Source organism: Dermacentor silvarum, chromosome 6 (assembly GCF_013339745.2).
Source record: "Dermacentor silvarum isolate Dsil-2018 chromosome 6, BIME_Dsil_1.4, whole genome shotgun sequence".
Classification (NCBI taxonomy): Eukaryota; Metazoa; Arthropoda; class Arachnida; order Ixodida; family Ixodidae; genus Dermacentor; species Dermacentor silvarum.
The window spans coordinates 58,000,914-58,021,235 of record NC_051159.1 but is presented as its reverse complement, the minus strand read 5'-3'; the positions used below and the strand labels follow the sequence as shown (position 1 = coordinate 58,021,235).

General features: G+C 45.7%; 1 long non-coding RNA gene across 1 annotated transcript in view; it reads right to left on the bottom strand.

The window, feature by feature from the left end:
- The window catches only part of LOC119455515 (uncharacterized), a 42,772-nt gene that overhangs the window by 19,316 nt on the left and 3,134 nt on the right, over window positions 1-20,322 (bottom strand). The window contains exon 2 of the long non-coding RNA XR_005192965.2: window positions 8,864-9,043. This is a non-coding gene — a long non-coding RNA (uncharacterized LOC119455515). The remainder of the gene's footprint in view (window positions 1-8,863; window positions 9,044-20,322) is intronic.

Below are 20,322 nucleotides of genomic sequence, written 5' to 3'. Positions count from 1 at the left end.
CAATTTTGTTTACATTATTTCTGCAGGTTACGACTTCCAGCTAGTGACGCTGCTCTGTGTCGACGAATATGGAACAGGTTTTCCTGTCGCCTTTTGCATAACCAGCCGAGTTGACAAACAAGGCATGGAGGTGTTTTTCAAAGCTCTGCGCCAGAGAACAGGCCAAATAACAACGAAGGCATTCATGAGTGATGATGCACCGGCATTCTACAATGCATGGAAAGCAGTCATGGGCAGTGCTGACCGGCAACTGCTGTGTGCGTGGCATGTGGACAAAAACTGGAGGGAGAACATTCGAAAGCACGTGAAAGACCAAGAACTCCAAGCACTCGTGTACAAGGTTAGTTACATAATACCTTACGGTGCTGGCTTCAGGAAGGGATATTCTGCGATGGATCATCTCCATGTCATCAACCAGGTAATAGAGAAATCTACGGAGTACAATCAACCTCTCTATATGGCTTTCATAGATTATGAAAAAGCATTTGATTCAGTAGAGATACCAGCAAGAGGCTTTGCGTAATCAAGGAGTACAAGATGCATATGTGAATATATTGGCAAATATCTAGAAGGATTGCACAGCAACCTTGGTTCTCCACAAGAAAAGTATAAAGTTACCTATCAAAAAAGGGGTCCAGGCAAGGAGACACCATCTCTCCAATGCTATTCACTGCATGCTTAGAAGAAGTATTCAAGCTCTTAGACTGGAAAGGCTTAGGAGCGAGGATCGACGGCGAATATCTCAGCAACCTTCGGTTTGCAGATGACGTTGTCCTATTCAGCAACAATGGGGACAAATTACAACAAATGATTGAGGACCTTAATCGAGAAAGTGTAAAAATTGGGTTGAAGATGAATATGCAGAAGACAAACAATGTTCAGTAGCCTGGCAAGTGAACAAGAATTCAGGATCGCCAGTCAGCCTCTAGAGTCTGTAAAGGAGTACGTTTATCTAGGTCAATCACTCAATGGGGACCCTGATCATGATAAGAAAATTTACAGAAGAATAAGATTGGGCAGGAGTGCATACGGCAGGCATTACCAAATCCTGACTGGGAGCTTACCACTGTAGTTGTAAAGAAAAGTATACAATCATTGCATTCTACCGGTGCTGACATATGGGGCAGAAACTTGGAGGTTAAAAAAGAAGCTTGAGAACAAGTTAAGGACCGCACAAAGAGCGATGGAACGAAGAATCTTAGGCCTAATGTTAAGAGAGAGGAAGAGAGCAGTGTTTATGAGAGAACAAACGGGGATAGCCGATATTCTAGTTGACATTAAGAGAAAAAAATGGAGCTGGGCAGGCCATGTAATACATAGGATGGATAACCGGTGGACCATTTAAGAGTTTCATAATGAATACCAAGAGAAGGGGAGCACAATCGAGGATGACAGAAAACTAGGCAGGGTGATAAAGTTAGGAAATTTGCAGGCCCAAGTTGGAATCAGCTAGCGCAAGACAGGGGTAATTGGAGATCACAGGGAGAGGGCTTCGTCCTGGAGTGGACATAAATATAGGCTGATGATGATGATGAGCTTATGGTGCTTAAAGGTACAACCTGTCTTCTTGTACAGAATAACAATGTGAGACTGCATGGCTGAAAACAGCTAGGCTGGAGTGGTGAATGCAATCGCCACCACTGATGTTGCCGAAATGGTATGCTAAGAGAAAAAAAAATACAATAAAAAAAAAGATTAACCTGCATCACAGGGTGGGCCCCTTATAACTGCTGAAGCTATTGTAATCAGGGTGTCAAGTTAATTATAATTTCCTGACATTTCCAGGTCTTCCAAGACTTTCGCAAAATAAATGACATGATAAAAAATCATAAGAGGGCAGAACCACATTTTCAACACAATTTTTTTCATGTCAAAAAAGTTTAGCAATCGAGAAGAAACAAAACCTGGAGTATAAAAAATTCGGCAATCCTGGAGAAACAAAAGTTAGAACATTTTCAGCTTACACTGGGAGCAGTCCAATAATATGATTCCAGTTAATTCAATCAGAACGAAAGGCCCTGTCCAGCACCCCAAAATGCTTTCGTGGGCACAACTTTGTTATTTCAATCATAGTATTGGCCTTGGCCAGATAATTCCAACTGGGCTGATCAGTATGCACATGCTTAACCCTAATGGTGACTCCGATAGCGGCAGCATCTGTCTTGGCGGCATTTAGACTACAGTGAATGCATGATACCTAGTACATGATCTCCCATCAAAAACACTTCCTTGTCTGTACACCTGTGATGGGTACCAAAACCACAAAAGACAGGCTTTTTGTTTCTGACAAAAACTCTAAAGCTTCTGGGAACAAATGTGCTAAATGTTTAGGATACTAAAGAGCAAGGTAATTTCAAATGTATTAGTGAATTCTCGTTCTACGAAAGCAATAGAGCCACTCTTACAATGAGCAGGTGCTTGGCAAGCCAAAAAAGTACAAAAACAAAAGACATATGGTGGCACTGCCTTGCAGTTTCCACATCAGCACGCTGTGACATCCTAGATTTTGATGGCATCTGCTAGGACCTAATTAATAATTTATCAGTAAAAATGCACTATATACTAAGCGAGATAAAGATAGCATGGGGCAAGTTTTGCCAACTTTTACTGAGCCACCAAGACACAAATACGACAAAGTACTTTGAAATCAGTGACGTCAAACTACCAAGCTAGCGCTGAGGTTCTGGCACAAAATTTACGAACTTGGACCTTCCTTTCTGCTTTAATAATGCACCTATTATTGGGAAATTAGGAACAATACATTTTCCAAAGGATACTTTCTCACTCCGAAGTGATTTAGTGTTATTTTTTTATTTCCCTTTGAGATTATGCGCCTAAGTTATCACTTGCAATGGGATACAAGCAGATGTCCTATGAAATCAAGTGAAAGTGAATCCTTGCAGGGGGTCTTAAATTTCGACCACTGTTATTGTTGGACTCTATGAGTGCACAACCATGCAGTGATAAAATTCTAATAACAGTACAACTGTAAATAAAACCCAACTCATCAAGCAAAATGTATATTGAAAGGACCCAAAAGGCCTCTTCAAAAAAAGTCAGCAAACTGACCATAGCTCTCAGATTTAAAAAGCTCCTGAACCACCCCTTGGGATTGGCGAAAAAACAAAGTCAGCGGATTTGCAAATCTCAGGCACTTTTAGTGAATCTATCTTGCCTCCTACGCTGGTGGGGCTAGCGCTGCCTACCAACTTGAACGGCTGGGCATATGCCTATGTTCTCGTTGCTGGCAGCGTGGCCACAACATCATCATCTCCGACTCTCGCCTCTTTTCTTACATGTGCCGAGCCAGACGGTGCATGTAAGTAAATCCGGGTATGTCAAGTGCAGAATAGCGGATGGTGGTAGCTTGCGCACTAACAGAGATTCAAAAGCAAGTTTCCTACCCCAAGCACGTCAACCGGCTCCTGACACTGCCAAAGAAGCTCTTGGAAGATCACAGCTTTGCCGAGAAATGCGTCAATTCGGAAAATGCATTCCTCGGAGGTTTACTTGAGCAGCTCAACGATCGCATACTACTTGGGTACTGCTTGGTGCCGAGGAAGGTAAACATGTTCGCAATGATTGAGCAGTTAGGCAAGCCCACATTTTTTCCGACCCTCAGCATGTCGAGACTCAACAATGAGGGCCTGCTTGAAATCATCGAGAGAGTCAAAGGGCTGGTCAAGGTGCACCGCCACAGGGTTAATGCCATAGCCAGCTACAGGAAATATGGGTCACTTAACTTCAATTCCCACTGTTTGTGGGATCTGCATAATCTTTTTCTTGATATTTTTTAAGTGTCTGCACAAGAGGGTTATTGAGTTTAAAAGAAAAGAAAACGCCAACCAAAATTTATTTTAATTTTAAAATGCAACGTTTCGAAGCCTGACCGACTTTTTCTTCCTAGAAAGCATTTGTCAACACAAGCATGTCCTTCACCAGCTAAACAGGGAACACAGTGGAGCTGCACAACACTGTGAGCCCTTTTTAAGCAAAGCTTTCTTTGCTTCTTCCTTTAGAATTTTCCACAGCTGTTGCTGTTTTGCACGCTGTGTCGTGAGGAGTCTGTATATACATGGCATGAGCACGGCAGACAGAGAGGAAAGACGACATGAAAAACTGATTTGGACCTTTCAATTGCATCACCACAATGCCCTCTGGAGCTCCCTGGGGTGATATCGAACGTGATGTTCTTTGGAGTGTATTAAACCTTGAGACAGCAGATCGTTTTCAGAGACAAACATTCTTAGACCATGGTCCCACGCATCGCAGGCTTACAAGGTGCTGCGCGCATTGCTCCAGTTCATGAAATCGACTGGCCTCAGTGACTGATTGTGAAGTGTAGGACAACGACATGTGTTCACATTGAGAGTACCTTCTTCCCTCTCCCTTTTCATCGCTTTAAACCCCTTCCTCCATGCAGGGTAGGAAACCGGACGTGCATCTGGTTGACCTCCCTGCATTTCCTTCTTTTTCCTCCTCTCCTCCTACCGGGGTGTCACGACAGTACCTTCTAGACAGCTGTAGTTATCCATGACACCCACCTTAAGGATTACGGAAACTGCAGCACTCACATTTGTACTAACACGGAACAGTCCTGAGGGGAGTAAGAATTGTAGAGGGGAGATAAATAGAGGACGCGGATAGAACCAACACAGTCATGAAACGAGTGAATAACAGCATTGCCACTCTTCACTTGCAACTCGCATACATAGGGGGAGTGCAGGAGAGGAACAAGGTGAGGCAAGGAAACACTAAGTCCCTCAATGCACGTGCCACAGCCGATTTTGCTGGTTAGTGAAAATGCGTATGAAGGAGCGTTACGAAACACTACCACGAAACCCTTGAAGCCGACGCCTTGATGTCGACACCCTCTATTTTATACCCCAAGTGTTACCCCCCCCCCTCCCCAAAAAAAAGAAAAAAAGTAATTCGGGTTCAGTGGACTTCGAATTAGTTTCAGTTCATTTCTAGTTTGAAGAAATACAAATATGTAACGGTTTGGGAGCTGGTTCACAAACCAGTTCAGTAAAATAAACTTTATCCCACCCTATAGACCTTTCCACAAACCGACGTTCTTGAGTAGAACCATTGCCCGACACGGGCGACGTCTAGCATCAGAACATGCTATGCCTCCATTTTGGACTGTGGGCCTTGCGAGAGCAGGCTGGCTGCACTTCGGTTGTGTGATCTTCGCCGAGAATTATTTCGACTGTTTTCTTCCGCTTCGCTTGTCATGTGCCACTTGACTTGTTACATGTTTCACGTTCTCGCGTGAGCGCTCAGTGTGAAGTGAAATGGCAATAGAAAGCCCAGCCAGTGTATGTGGTGTTTCGTCGTCGGTAACGGCCGCAGCCGCGTCTGCTTCGTCGAGACCTGGCATGCTAATCAGCGCTATTTTAAGTGCGACACACTTTAGGGCCCGGGCTGTCGGCGTCCGTTGCGCGTGATGACGCCCGGGCTGTTGACGTCGGCATCCGTCGCGCGTTTAAGTGCGAAGCACTTTAGGGGCCCGGGCTGTGGGCGTCCGTCGCGCGTGATCACGCCCGGGCTGTAGCGCTACTTAAGCACCGGCGCATCACTGCTTCGCTCTTTTCCAGGTTTCACGTTAGTGGAGCTACATTTCTTATCGCGCTCTTTGCTGCTGTCGAATGTAATATATCTTTTTTTCATTGTTATTACTGGGCACATGTGACTGTAGTCGTCGATTAAATATGATCACCATTACGTTCCGCGGTGGAAGGTTATCTCATTTAGCGAAAGCAGGCGCGCACGTAGCTGTCCGGCAATGCTTAGAACCAGGCGCCGACGCATGTCAGCGGTTGGTAGATATCCGGTGGTTACCCCATATGCTTCCGACGCAACTCAACAGCTCAATCATGCAAACTTTATTGAATCTGGTGCAGGGCAGGGTGCTTATAACCAAATGTCAAAGCAGAAGCGTAGCGCTCAAGCTGCGCGGTACCTGCGGCGAACTGATACAGCCCAGAGGCTACATTTCGAAATTAAATTTATATGCAAAGCCGCGCAGGGCGCGTGTGAACGCAGAGGCAATGTTTTTGCGGACACATTACGTGTTCCATAGGGCACGATTTTTTCAGATCGTTGCGAAGTGTATTTACCGACTAGTTCTCCTGCAGAATGCTTCAATTTGTCTCATACCGGTTTCACCCGGCCACTTTTGATCGCGATCGAGCCCAATCTGGATCGGAATGTTCGACCACAATTGGCTCCCTTCCGCAGATTGAGCAAAGAAGCCATTCGTGCCCGAGAAATTCGATCCAGATCGGGCACGATCACGATCAAAAGTGCGCCGTGTGACCCCCCCCCCGTATTAAGCACTGGAATGAAGTGTTTGAAAGAATAACAAACGTAGCCTCTGCCACTACATACGAAAAAATATTGCATCGAAGAGGTGACAATTCTCGCAACCTATTGGGAAATATGCCGAAGAGGGTTTACCAGAATGCATACTTTATTGATGTGTGCAATGGTTCACATTAGACTGAAACGTCAAGTCCTCAGGTGATGCAGGAAACCGGTGAAGTGTGAACATACCACATCGGCAGTGGTCTCGCGGAGTGCTGTGTTGTGGACACACTTAGTCCCCAAAATCGTTATTTTACGCTGGTTGTTCATGCACCCATAAACTGCACAGTGCTGGCCTGTAGCCTTTTGGTGAGTATATATGCCATTATTTACGAGCGTAAGTCATTCGTGACAAAAAAAAAAGTCGCAGTTTCGCCCGAAAGGCGAAGCATTAATTGCGATAGCAAATTAGTAGAGAGCTATTCGGAGTAGGGATAGTAGTTTTATCGGCTGCATAAACTTGGACACATCCGCTTACTAACTGAATTAACAAGCGTGGTGTCAGCGCACACAAGCAAACATGAATAGATCACACTGAATGGCCGCAGACGACTGTCAAAACGCTGGCAGCAATCGCAGCCGCCACAGCGGGCAAGGTTCGGGCAAGGAGTGGGCAAACTGAGCGGCGGATGCAGAGCGCATACAAAGGTCAGAGCCGTGTGGAGATAAGAGAGCGTGCGGGCGGTGGCCACAGCCGGGCAAAGTACGAACGGAGTTGTTGGCAGAGTAGAAGCTGCACCCTCCCCCTCCCTCCCCGCGCTGCCTTCCCGCTTTCTTGCTTTCACGTGGGAGATTGAGTGGCAAGTTCCCCTTACGCCCGATTGCAAGATACGCCTTTGGTACCGGAGCATAGCGTCGCCCCGCCTTCCTCCTTCCCATACCCCCACAACCTTTCGCGCGACGGTCACGTTTGCTACCGCAATAATAAACGGAAACATCGAAGGAAAGCTACCACTCCACAATGCAAGCACAAGGCAAGCTCACAATCCAGACCGAACAGGCAACACTGACACATACTCTCCACGCCAGACCGTTGGAAGCGCCCTCGTGAAAACGTCTATACGAAATGCTGCAGAGTGCTATGGACTTGTCCGCATGACACATGCACAGGCTTTGTCGGGAGCTAGAAGGAATGGGGTTTTGTGGCACATGGGAGACAAAAATCAATGCTTTTTTACATGAATATTAGTGAAGTTTAATGTTGTACAGCGACAGCAGCTTTATTACAAAGATGTCTTTATCTGAGCCTCTGTAGTCGGAAGAGTGTGGGGCACGTGATGCGGTGCCTCAACACATCCTCCCTCTTTCCCGCGTTTTCTTTTATTGCCATCCATACTGAGCAAGGGGGTACAGTAAAAACTTATAGGGGTGATGGAATGGCAGAATTTTCGAACCAACTCAAATGGATGTATTTGTGGAAAATGACTGTCCAACATCAAATTGAATATTTACAATTTCTAAAAAAGTTAAATAAATTTCCCGCAGCGTGTTCAGCAACAAAAAGCTTGCTTACATTATTTCATACATGTACACTGTGCTTTAAAAAAGTCAGGAAACAACAGTGCATTCTTACTGCGCACATCTTAAAACCATTGCCGTATGCAGAATTTGTTAAATGTTCCAAGTCTATATTGTTTACATATTAACTAGCTACAGTTCGTAAATAGCAATATGTGTTGTAAAATAACAGTAAACTTAATAGTGAAGTTATGTTAAATAATTAGTCATTTGGTTGCTCGTGGAAGTAATGTGCCTGATTGAGCAATTTATTTCACAGGTTAGAATTGCTGCTATTGTCACAGGCGATTTATAAGTATTTGGTGCAGGTAAGAATTAAGTATCTGGTGCTGGTAACGACTCGATATGTCGATGGTGTGTATCACGCGATCCAGATTTGCTCTACCACCATAACATAAAGATAATTCACATACAGCTATCCCCTGCATGTAAAAAAACGGAGTACCAGGTCGCAGTGTCTTGCAAGCACACAGACGGGCTAAGTGTGCACTTGTGTTGAGCCAAACATCAATGCTGCACTTAATTTATGAATGAATTCTTTTATTATGGTGATTAAAAGCTGAACTATTGTGCATAAATGCTGACTTGTGTTGCTGCAAAGAGCCTAATAACTTTGTGGGGAACCAACTGACACAAATTTGCAATTTGGTCAGTTGAAGCAATCATTTTCCATGACCAACTCGCTCAACAAAAGATTTCCCCAAAATTCTGCGACTTTTCCTGGTGCTCATAATTGCCTGCACTTTTCGAGGTCACTACACCCCCTGTGTAATATCTCCTCTTGCAAATCCTTGACCTTCCGTAACGAAATGTGTATGCAATAATATAAATAGGCACTGTAGATGACGACGTAGATGATTAAAGTAGTAATTGACATAGAAACTAGAAAATCGATTTGAACAGCCACTAGAGTAAAATGTAAGAATGCTGTGGCCATGATCATAGAGGTTTCATGTTACAAGGCTACACTGCTCACCTTCTCTAGGATGAAGACATGGCACTTGTGATCATCGGTTGGCGCAATCGTAGAAGTGATGACAGGGCATTTGTGTAGCAGACAGCATCAATTGCGTCTTCAAGATGTCAAACATGAAGAGCGCTCGGCACCTTTGCTGTTGTCTTGCTGCGTTAACTGCACAGATGAGCTGCTGATAACCTGCAATAAAAACAAAATTGCAACAGAATAAGATAAAAAGAGCATGAATTCTTTTGCTTCATGTGTGTGATAAGCAGTTTTTTTTTTTTTTGTACACACTAAAAAGGCACGCCATGGTAAATGGATTTTGGTAAACAAGGATTATGTAATGCTTCAGCATGCTATTATTAAAGGGCCCTTAAACCACCTAATAGGTTTTTAAAACATTTGAAAGAAACAGCCATATTATATACAGAACGGCAATATCATTGCTTTTGGCAAACATGGCAGCACCATGTGCTGCACAGAAGCCACAAAATACAGTCATGTGTTCCTCTATGGTCCCTTCATCACTACTGCAGGAGCTGTCTACTTGTAGACCGACGCCGCCATGACAAAAGCAGGCTGAGTGTTCAGAGAAGGGAGCGGGAGCTTGCCCGAAGATCCTATGAAGCTTTCATTCAGTCAGTGTTGCACACTGACTGAATTTGGTCATTTGAACCAATCATTTTCCATGACAACTCACTCAACAAAAAATTTCCCCAAAATCCTGCGACTTTCCTGGTGCTCATAATTGCCTGCACTTTTCGAAGTCACTAGACCCCCTGTGTAATATCTCCTCTTGCAAATCCGAGTGATCATAGCAACCCTTTATATTCTTTGCCACAACTTGCAGCTTTCGCTGCACTGGACAGAGTTAGTGATCAAGGAGCAGAGAATTCCCGTGGGGTGGGTAGGGAATGCAAGGAAGAAAAAGCACTGGCAGTATAGCCATCCATCAGAGGAATGTAACTGCTGTTGTAGCATCATTTCAAAAGATGCTTGTATACAACAGAAAGGCAGATTTTACACCGTGTGGCTGTCAAATGTGCTTTCCTGTTGTCCCTGTCATTCAGCTTGCACTACAACAAAATTGAAGATCTCAATTCGGTTTCTAGACATGAAGAAGCAAGTTTTCTATATATAATTTCATCATCATCATCAGCCTATATTTATGTCCGCTGCAGGATGAAGGCCTCTCCCTGTGATCTCAAATTACCCCTGTTTTGTGCTACCCGATTCCAACTTGCGCCTGCAAATTTCCTAACTTCATCACCTCACCTAGTTTTCTACTATCCTCGACTGCGCTTCCCTTCTCTTGGTATTCATTATGAAACTCTAATGGTCCACCGGTTATCCATCCTACGTATTACATGGCCTGCCCAGCTTCATTTTTTCCGCTTAATGTCAACTAGAAAATCGCCTATCCCCGTTCTATCATACACACCGCTCTATTCCTGTCTCTTAGCATTAGGCCCAACATTTTTGTTCCATCGCTCTTTGTGCAGCCCTTAACTTGTTCTCGAGCTTCTTTGTTAACCTCCAAGTTTCTGCCCCATATGTTAGCACCGGTAGAATGCAATGATTGTATACTTTTCTTTACAACTACAGTGGTAAGCTCCCAGTCAGGATTTGGCAATGCCTGCCGTATGCACTCCAGCCCAATTTTATTCTTCTGTAAATTTGCTTCTCATGATCAGGGTCCCCATTAAGTGATTGACCTAGATAAACGTACTCCTTTACAGACTCTAGAGGCTGACTGGCGATCCTGAATTCTTGTTCACTTGCCAGGCTACTGAACATTATGTTTGTCTTCTGCATATTAATCTTCAACCCCACTCTTACACTTACTCGGTTAAGGCGTTCAATCATTTGCTGTAATTCGTCCCCATTGTTGCTGAATAGGTCAATGTCATCTGTAAACCGAAGGTTGCTGAGATATCCGCTGTTGACCCTCACTCCAAAGCCTTCCCAGTCTAAGAGCTTGAATACTTCTAAGCATGCAGTGAATAGCATGGGAGAAAATGTGTCTCCTTGCCTGACCCCTTTCTTGATAGGCAACTTTCTACTTTTCTTGTGGAGAACCAAGGTTGCTGTGCAATCCTTGTAGATATTTGCCAATATATTCACATATGCATCCTGTACTCCTTGATTACGCAAAGCCTCTTGCTGGTATCTCTACTGAATCAAATGCTTTTTCATAATCTATGAAAGCCATATAGAGAGGTTGATTGTACTCCACAGATTTCTCTATTACCTGGTTGATGACATGGTTATGATCCATCGTGGACATGGATATGATCCATATAATTTCATGTACAATACTAATACAGTTACTGTCTTAGCTGAGGCAATAAGATCTCCTCCAGCTGTCAAAATAAAACAGCAGTAACATGGAATTATGAACAGGCATGTGCTTTCACCTGACAACGTAAGTCTTAAAGCCATCTTTCATTGAATTCTTACAACTTCTTGCAGCTGTAACTTCTCCCTTCTCTTTACATGAAAAAGCATGAAAAAGCAAGAAACACATTTCTCCAGATTAAGTATGTGGAGAGTGCACATTTTTTACGGCGAAGCTCTTAAGGGCTCAGTCTTCGATGGTCGTGTCCGCTGTAGAAAAAAAAAAAATCTCATTGGCTCGAGCATTTTATATTGTGAGAGGGTGCAGATGAAAAGGAGACCGGGGAGGGGGGGTTGACGTAAGTCACGCCGTCCAATATTTGCGTTGGAGGGGGAGAGCAGGAGGCGCGCCAACCATTGGCGGTGTACTTCAAAAATAGGTCAACGGAGGAGTGGGCTGTGAGAGGAGTTCGCGTTAGCGTCGATTGTCTATACGGAGCTTTGGTCAAGGACTCTTGTCTGGGAACGTCGTAGAAAAGTGTGAGGAACACGCTAGGAACGCCGTCGCCCGTGGACGCCGAGCCAGTTCTTTCAGAGCCGGGCATTGTATAGCCATCGTCCAAGTGTTAAAAAATACCCCATTGTGCTACTCGGAGCCGGCACCGAAGCATCTTTCCCGAGTACGTAGCGAAGGGGTAGGTTTACCATTTTGTAGCCAAATTCAACACAGCAAGTCCCCAATACAGCTAAACCCCAACATAGCAAATCCCACTAGAGCGCCAGCTTCGCTGGACTTTCCTCTTCACAGGGTGGAAGGGCTCCGACTTTTCTTTTTATGTGGCAATATAAAAAAGAAAAAAGGATTTTATATTTCTGCTTTCCTTTACACTGTCAATTCTGCAGGCACTGAGGACAATGATGGATGCACCCACAGAGGAAATGTTCAAGGGCACCATGGAGGACTTCTCAGACTTCTGTGATGACCATGGGAGAGACACCAATGGCCTCATCAGATTCAAAACTTACTTCATGCAGAATTACTTCCACCGTGCAGAAGTGTGGGCAGCATGTTACAGGAAAGAGTATAACATTAACACAAATATGCGATTGGAAGCCCTACACAGAGTCATCAAATATTGCTACCTTGGAGGCAAAAACAACAAGAGAATCGACAGACTAATTGCAATGCTGCTCAAATTGGTGCGGGACAAAGTCTTTGACCGGCTTATAAAGCTGTCGAAGAATGCAGCAACAACATTTTATGAGGAAACACAATCCCGACATAAAGCTGGTGAAGAAATCTGCAATTCCGAAATTGAGGCAGCTGGCACTGGTCAGTGGTGTGTAAAGTCACAATCAGCTCAAAATTCCTATGAAGTCACATGCCTCGGAAGCAAACGTTGCAAGGATAGTTGCCAACTATCATGCAAGGAGTGTGGAATCTGCATACACAATGCAACATGCACATGCAATGACAATGTCCTGGCAAGACATATCTGTAAACACATACATGCAGTTGTGAAAGCCAAGCTGCAGGACAGTGCTCAACCCAAGCCTTCAGCAGAGGAACATTGTGACCAGGTACGCTCACATCTTGCCATCAGTCTAACCAGCATTTGTGAGAAACCATCTTTTGTGGGGAACATGAGACCATTTTTAGTGCACCAGATCAAGTACATTTCTTTCAAAAAATAGAAAGTAAGCTCTCTGGGTAAAACAATCAGGTGTGAAGGGGGCCTGTACCAGTGCTGACAGTGTAGTTTAAGAGACACTGCTCTTTCCTTCACGTCACTGCCACTTTTCACGCACACATCCTGTACATTTTTTAAGCATGGTGACCAATGGCTCAATTTTTTTGGATACCACAGCTAAAAAGTACCTTCAACAGAAACAAAGCAGGGAAATATCAACTGATTGGGCAGTGGTACCACCTGGTGGCGAAATATTCCGTTACATAGAAACTATGGCCTCATAAATAGGATGGTGGAACAGGTTTGTGTGACAAAATGTCAAGATTGTATCAATACAAAAGATTGACATGGTTACAGAAGGAGCATAGAAGGCATTTGACTCGGGCATGGCGGCAGTGCATTGAATGGGGCCATGGCAGGAGAGGAAATATAAATTTGCTGCTAAATTTATACAATGCTTATTCAAAGACATTTTACTTCTACAAGCGAGTGAGATGATGCCCTTCAGTATTAGTCTTATTGGTTCTTCTTTATGACTGATGTTTCATTTACACAGTGCTCGAACCTTTTCTTAGTATCTAATGAAAATCCAAAAATTCTTTAAAATTAAAATGAATTTTTTTGACGTGCACCCAAAACAAAGTCCGTGGGCATTCTTGTATTTCCCCCCCATCTTAATACGGGTGCCACTGCCGGGATTCGATCCCGTGACCTCGTGCTTAGCAAAGTAATGCTAAAGCCACTAAGCAACCATGGCGGGTACAGAGGTTAACGTGCCAAAAATCATTAAATGCGAACATTTGTCTATGTTTTATCTATCTATATAGCCACCTACGTCTTGGTGCTCTCATAGTTGTTTTGTTAACTTTCTTTCTACCAAAATTGGCATAGTATGACAAGAGTGTATGATGAGAACATAAATGATATGTCATGACATGCATGTCATGTAGGTCATGAAACAGCTGCCCACGTCTTGGTGCTCTCGTGGTCGTTTCGTTAACTTGGTAGGCTCCCTGCACACTGTTTCGCATAACATCGATTCCCACAGGGCGTGGGATCTGCCGGCTTTTTTCATTTACATATACTTCAAAACTAAAGCTTTCATAGATTGGCCATTAATTGAATGGCAAAATATCCCGTTTCATTTAGTGATAGAAAGACAACTGCATACTTCCAGTATAAGCAAATGGTAAAAATGTTTAGTACAACTTTATGATGGTACACACATGAAGTAAATGATAATTAACTCATTGAAACGTGCCATTACAATTCAGTGACCTTGAAAAAAAAAAGTGGGAGACACCTTAATTCTTTTCATAGAGACAAGTGGGCTTCACCAACATTAATTTCCAAATAAAATTGAAATGTTAAGGCAGCTGCATATTTTTATTCATTTAGTCAGGTGAGATGACATGTTTCTGCTCCAGAATTGTCGCATTTATGGAAGGTGCAAAAATGTTTGGAGCCAGCATTAAAAAAAATTTTGTAGCTTTTCTCTTACACAAGATAATTTTATGTGTTTGGGGATAATTTTATGTATCCAAATTATGGCCTCTTGCTAAAAACCTCGCTAGACACCCCCTTTGAGATTTTAACCAAATTTCACATGCAAGAATCATTTTGACTCTGCACCAGTAAAAATAGAAGTGCACCATACGTGCTTGTAATAAATAGTTAGTCAGTGCAGTGTAAACTGTATACTACGACACAGAAATTGAAGAAGCATTTGATTTTTTTTAGGATCTGTCAAAAATTCAAGAATGCATGAAATGTTACCAAATTTTTTAGCCCTGAAATGGTAAGATAGCACGTGGCAAAAGATTAAGAAGATAATTGTTGCTTGGGTCATGCAGGACTTATAGTGTACAGCATTTAACAGCGGAAATCAGCTGTTATGAATGTGGTGAGCCACAGCTCTAATCTCCTGCAAGATTATTGCTGAACTTTGGTGTTTGCACATGTAGCCTTGTGTCTAGCATCCGGAATATTAAAAGTTTAAGGACTGTTTTTTTTGTTTTGTTTTTTTTGTGCTCAGGACTGCAATGACAAAGACGACGTCGAAAACAACCTGATGGCTGCTGCGACATCTCTTCAAGCAGTCCGCGGAACGTGTGATAGCACAGCTTCGGAACGCTGCATGTTGCTACTCGATGCAATTCGAGGGCACCTACAAAAGCCCACATTGCCGGAAACATTCGTCCAATGGTTCGAGCCTCTGCTGGAGGAGGCTCTTACAAGGCTAAGTGCACCAACAAGCAACACACAGCCATCATCGAGCATACCACAAAAAAGAAAAATCGAACCACAGCGCCGTTTTTTTTCCAAAAAGCGGAAGTTCACGGCAAAAGGAAAGCCAAGTATGGCCAAACCTACAGCTGAAGAGCAAATGGTGATGAGAAGTATCTTAAAGGGCAATGAGGGTGTACCCGACCACAATGCCAAAGAAATTTGCCATGAAAGTGACCATAGTTACTGCAAGAAAGCCTAAGCCAGGCATGCAAGTAAACCTAAAAGTCACTGATGGAACTGTGAGCGTTTCCATGTCAAATGTTTGTTAAAGGGACAGACAACTGCTCAGAACATAAATTGAGATAACTCGTTGTTGCGATAAATCGAGGCACCCACTTTGTCAGCATCGCCCAGACAGCTATAGTGCCTGACACCGAACGAGATGGGCAAACAAGCGCCCCAAATCGGCAGTGCGCATCCTTTGGGTGCTTCCCCCAATGCCACCCGCTTCATCAGTGGCCGCCTACCTGGCGACGCGGCCTGACACTGGCTGTGACGCGATGACAAAGAAGCTCACTTAGAAGCGACCACAACCGCCACCCTTCGTGGAAGTGGGGACCAGCGTGAAGGCCACTCTCCCGACCCTGAGAGCAAGAAACCATCACAGAGAGCAAGAAACCAAGTCACCGACTTTAGTGGAAGGAATGTGAACTCCTTGTTTCCAGATTGCCTCGTCCTTGCTTCAAAGGGTGACATCAGAGGTGGGGTTCTGTGAACAATGCTGTTACGGAAGGATAATAGAGAAAATAAGATCGAGAGACACTGGCTGCTGCATGTGGTTACTGGTCAGCTATCTCGCCCACATTAACTCTGCTTGTATATATATTGTGAGTACATTCTGTCTATACTCCCAACATCCCTGTAAGATATTGGTGGAGGTGTGGGGTACCACGGCTGGAAACAAGCTCCGCAGTAGACGTCGCATCACCGTCCCCACCATGACTGACGGTGAGCACGCAGGATCGTCATTACTGCCTCCAATGTCATCGTCGCTGTCCCCATCGGTTGTGGTTGTGCAATCCAAGGATCCCGGAACTTTCTGTGGGACCGATGGCGCCGACGTTGAGTGGCTGGCTATGTACAAACGCGTGAGTGGAGTCAACAGATGGGACCCTACGCTTATGCTAGCTAACGTGTTGTACCTAAGAGGCATGACAAAGATGTGGTACGAAAACCACAAAGAGGAGCTAACCAGCTGGCACCAATGCAAAGAGAAGTTAAAAGAGTTGTTTGGCCAACCAGCCGGCCGTAATATTGTCGCAAAGCAGGAACTGGCCTCCGACAGTCCTGTGTTTCGTATATCCAGGACGTGCTGGCGCTTTGTTGTAAAGCCGATCACGACATGACTGAAGCTGAGAAGGTCGGGCACGTGCTTAAGGGAATTGCTGAGGCCTTTAATCTGCTCATGTGCAAAAGCTGTTCTACAGTTGATGCTATCATCAAAGAGTGCCGACAATTCGAGCAGGCCAAAAGCCGACGCCGTCCCTGCAACAATTCGCCAGACTTCCCAATACTGCCGCAACGTCAACGTGCCATGATCAGCCCACACAGCAGCATGCGTCGCCATCAAAGGACGTGGTGCGAATCGTTCGATGTGAACGGGAAGCGATGGCGTCCGCAGCTATCTGTTCGCGTCGGCCTTACACTACCCCTCTTTCAGTTCCCCTCATACAAGCCATCGTTCGCCAGGAACTTGACAAGATTGGTTTACATTCTGTCTGTGCTGTCGCCAACCACAGAGCCAACGAATGCCCTTCTACTATGTTTGCTCCATTGTAATGCTTTGCTCCGCGTTATCGCAACTCGACTGAGCGGAGAACTGCAGACGACCAGCCGATATGTTTTACCTGTCGCTGCATTGGTCATGTCGCCCGATACTGTCGCAACTCGTGGCCCTCAACACCTCGCACGCCGACCAACCTGAACCGTTTTGATGGAAATGCCCGCTGTGTTTTGCCCTCCGCCGAGTCTAACAGCGCCAACAACACGTGCCAGGAACACGTGGTACAGTCGCTCACCATCGCCATGCGGACACCAGATTCGTTCACTGCAACCTTGTCACCTTTCGTTCCCTGTAGCTTTTGACCGCATTCGTTTGGAACACTAAGAACTAGAGCCATCGGAGGTGGTGCTGCATTGACTACTACTGCCGCAAATTGTCTATGCCCATAAAGAGAAGTGTAATTGACGTTAAAGTAGACAGCGTACCTGTCCAAGCACTCGTTGACACTGGAGCCCACATATCTGTGATGAGTGCTAGCCTATGTAGACGTTTAAAGAAGGTCCTCACCCCAGCAGCTGCACAAGTGCTTCATGTGGCTGATGGTGGCATGCTGGTTGTTCTTGGAATGTGTAATGCGCGTTTAAGTATAGCCAGCCGCCCTAATTCTGTTCTCTTTGCTGTGTTTGAGGTGATTGACAACTGCCCTCACAATGTTATCCTTGGGTTGGACTTTTGGTCTCATCGACTGCGCAACCGGCGTCCTTCAGTTGGAACTGCCTCAACTTGCCGATGCTATAAGCACTGCTCCACTGCACCTATTCTTGCTTCAAGATGTGCGCCGTCACCCGAGGCAGTCACTTACGTCACTTTGACTGCACAGCCACAGGTTCCTGACGGCGAATATGTGCTTCGCCCCATCGATGACGTGCTTTTGAACCAAAACGTTGCTGTTCTGCATATGCTGATCACGGTTACGAATAAGGACGTCTTAGTGGTATTAGTAGTGAAATAACATGGCTTAGTGGTAGAGTGCCCGCCTCGGCTGCGAAAGGCTGTGGGTTCGATTCCCCCCGCCGCCGGGCACCCACTGGTTCAAATGGGCACAAGCGTACCCCGGCCTGGTGTTCGGCTTCCTTCAGGGGTGATACGCTTGCGAAAGGGGCCTGCGCCCTGAATTCCCATCAAAACCCTCGTGAGCATGAAAAAAAGTTATGTTTGGGCCGCTCCAGCCATGGCGGCTATTTCCCATGTGGTGCCCCAAGCACCTATTAGGTGGGGACGCCTTCGGGTTGAAGACAAACACCCCTTTCCAAGCATTGAGGTCCCATAATGGCGAAGCACCAGGCCGTGAGCGCACTTGTACCTATTTTACCGGTAGGTACCCGGCGGCAGCACTTGCCTCCCATAGCCCCCGCGGATGCTCGTCAACAAGGCCATCTGTGGTTGGACAAGAGGCGCCCAGAGACCACTCGTGAGATCTCTATTGCGCCCTCTTTCGAGATGTTAGCCCCTATGAGAGCCGAGCACCAGGCCATGGATGGATGGAAACAACTTTATTAAAATCCGGCAAAGTTTACCGACCCAGGCTCAGGTCTCCCATGAGGGGACTTCGAGGCCTTGCCTCGTCACCGCCTCCCGGGCCCACTGGACTGCCCACTCTTGTGTCTTGAGGTTGGAGCTGCGCAGAGCGGTAGGCCCACTTCGACGCAAGAGGCCAGAGAACATCTCTACCCATTCGAAAAACAGGTGGGTTCCCGGCGGCACCGGGATTTTAACTCGGTACCTCCCGCATACAAGGCAGATGCTCTACTGCTAGGCCACCGCTGCGGTACAAACGAACGGCTCTTATGAAACGTCTCAACTGAAGACTCACAGAGATGATGTCGATGTACGTTTCCAATGATCACCACGACTGGGACGCCACGCTGGCCTACATGACATTCGCGTATAACTCGTCTAGACATGACACCACAGGATATTCACCGTTTCATCTTTTGTATGGTCGCGACCCCACATTGCCTTTTGACATCATCCTACCTTCTGTGCCATGTGTTACAACTGAGTACACTCGTGAAGTCATCGATCGTGCTCCTATGGCGTGTCAAGTCACCCGATCTCGTCTATTGGCATCGCAGGATATACAAAAAGAACAGTACGATCGGCGCCATCGCGATGTTAAGTTCGCCCCAGGTGCTTGGGTGCTCCTCTGGTCACCCCCCATGGCGCCGTGTCGGTCTCTCCCAGAAGCTTCTCTCTCGCTACACAGGGCCTTATGAAGTGCTACATCAAGTTAACGACGTCAGTTATGAGATCTCGTCGTTACAGTTTGATCCGTCATCAAGTTCGACGCTAGTTGACACCGTGCACGTTTCGCGGCTGAAGCCATACTTCGCAAGCAGTTCTTCGCCTGACATGCGCCAAGACAGCGCTTTAGCACCCGGGTGTCCTGTTGCAGAAGGATAATAGGAGAGAAAAGAAGATCGAGAGACACTGGCTGCTGCGTGTTGTTGCTGGTCGGCTATCTTGACCACATTACCTCTGCTTGTACATATATTGTGAATACATTCTGTCTATACTGCCAACATCCCCGTAACAATACTGCTCCGATTGGCCGCACCAACATCATCCAATTCCCTGGTGTAGGGAACTAGGGAAGACGAACTGCTCAAAAGGGGGCTCTCCAGTCTGACTGGGAGTGCTCCGACTAGAATCTGACTACTTGTTTCAATATGTAAATAAACGTTTCTCTTTCGCTCCTACTCCTGGACATACTCATCCCCATGCCTGGCGGATTCCCGACTTTAACTCAACTCGGAAGCACAACTGGATGGCGAGCGGTGGGATCAACACTGCACATCATGACCACATGGTATAGGGCGAGTGCCTGGCTTTGTGCTTGAGATACATTGGGTCTTTTAGCCTAAAAATTGCTAAATACCGACAGCGTTGTCACTGAGCGGCATATTTTCGAGAGTTTTCAAGTGGCTTTAACGCCAATTAACGGCCGCCAAAAACATGTCCTCATGGGGCAGCATATAGTCTCTCGAGACATCGACACGCCGATTAATGGCCGCCAAAAACGTGGTGTCCTCACTGTGCGGCGTGTAATTTCGAGAAGGTGACATGCCGATTAACGGGCGTCAAAAACGTCGTGGCACCACGGGGTGGCATCTCGTTTCGAGACATCGACACGCCATTAATGGACCCAGAGGTGTGTGCGTGCGTCCGTGTGGTGCAGTGCCAGGGCTCGACCTTGGAGAGAGGGGAATCTACCGGCCCTCTTCCATGGTGAGAGAGGCGCGGCCAAGACCTTCGGGAGGAGTCATGAATTATTTAGGTGAACTCTGCATACCGGCAGTTCCCCTACATAGGGATCTAGGGAAAGGAGAGGCTATTAAAGCGCAGGTTTTGGGCCCTGCTAAGGAGTCTAGAAG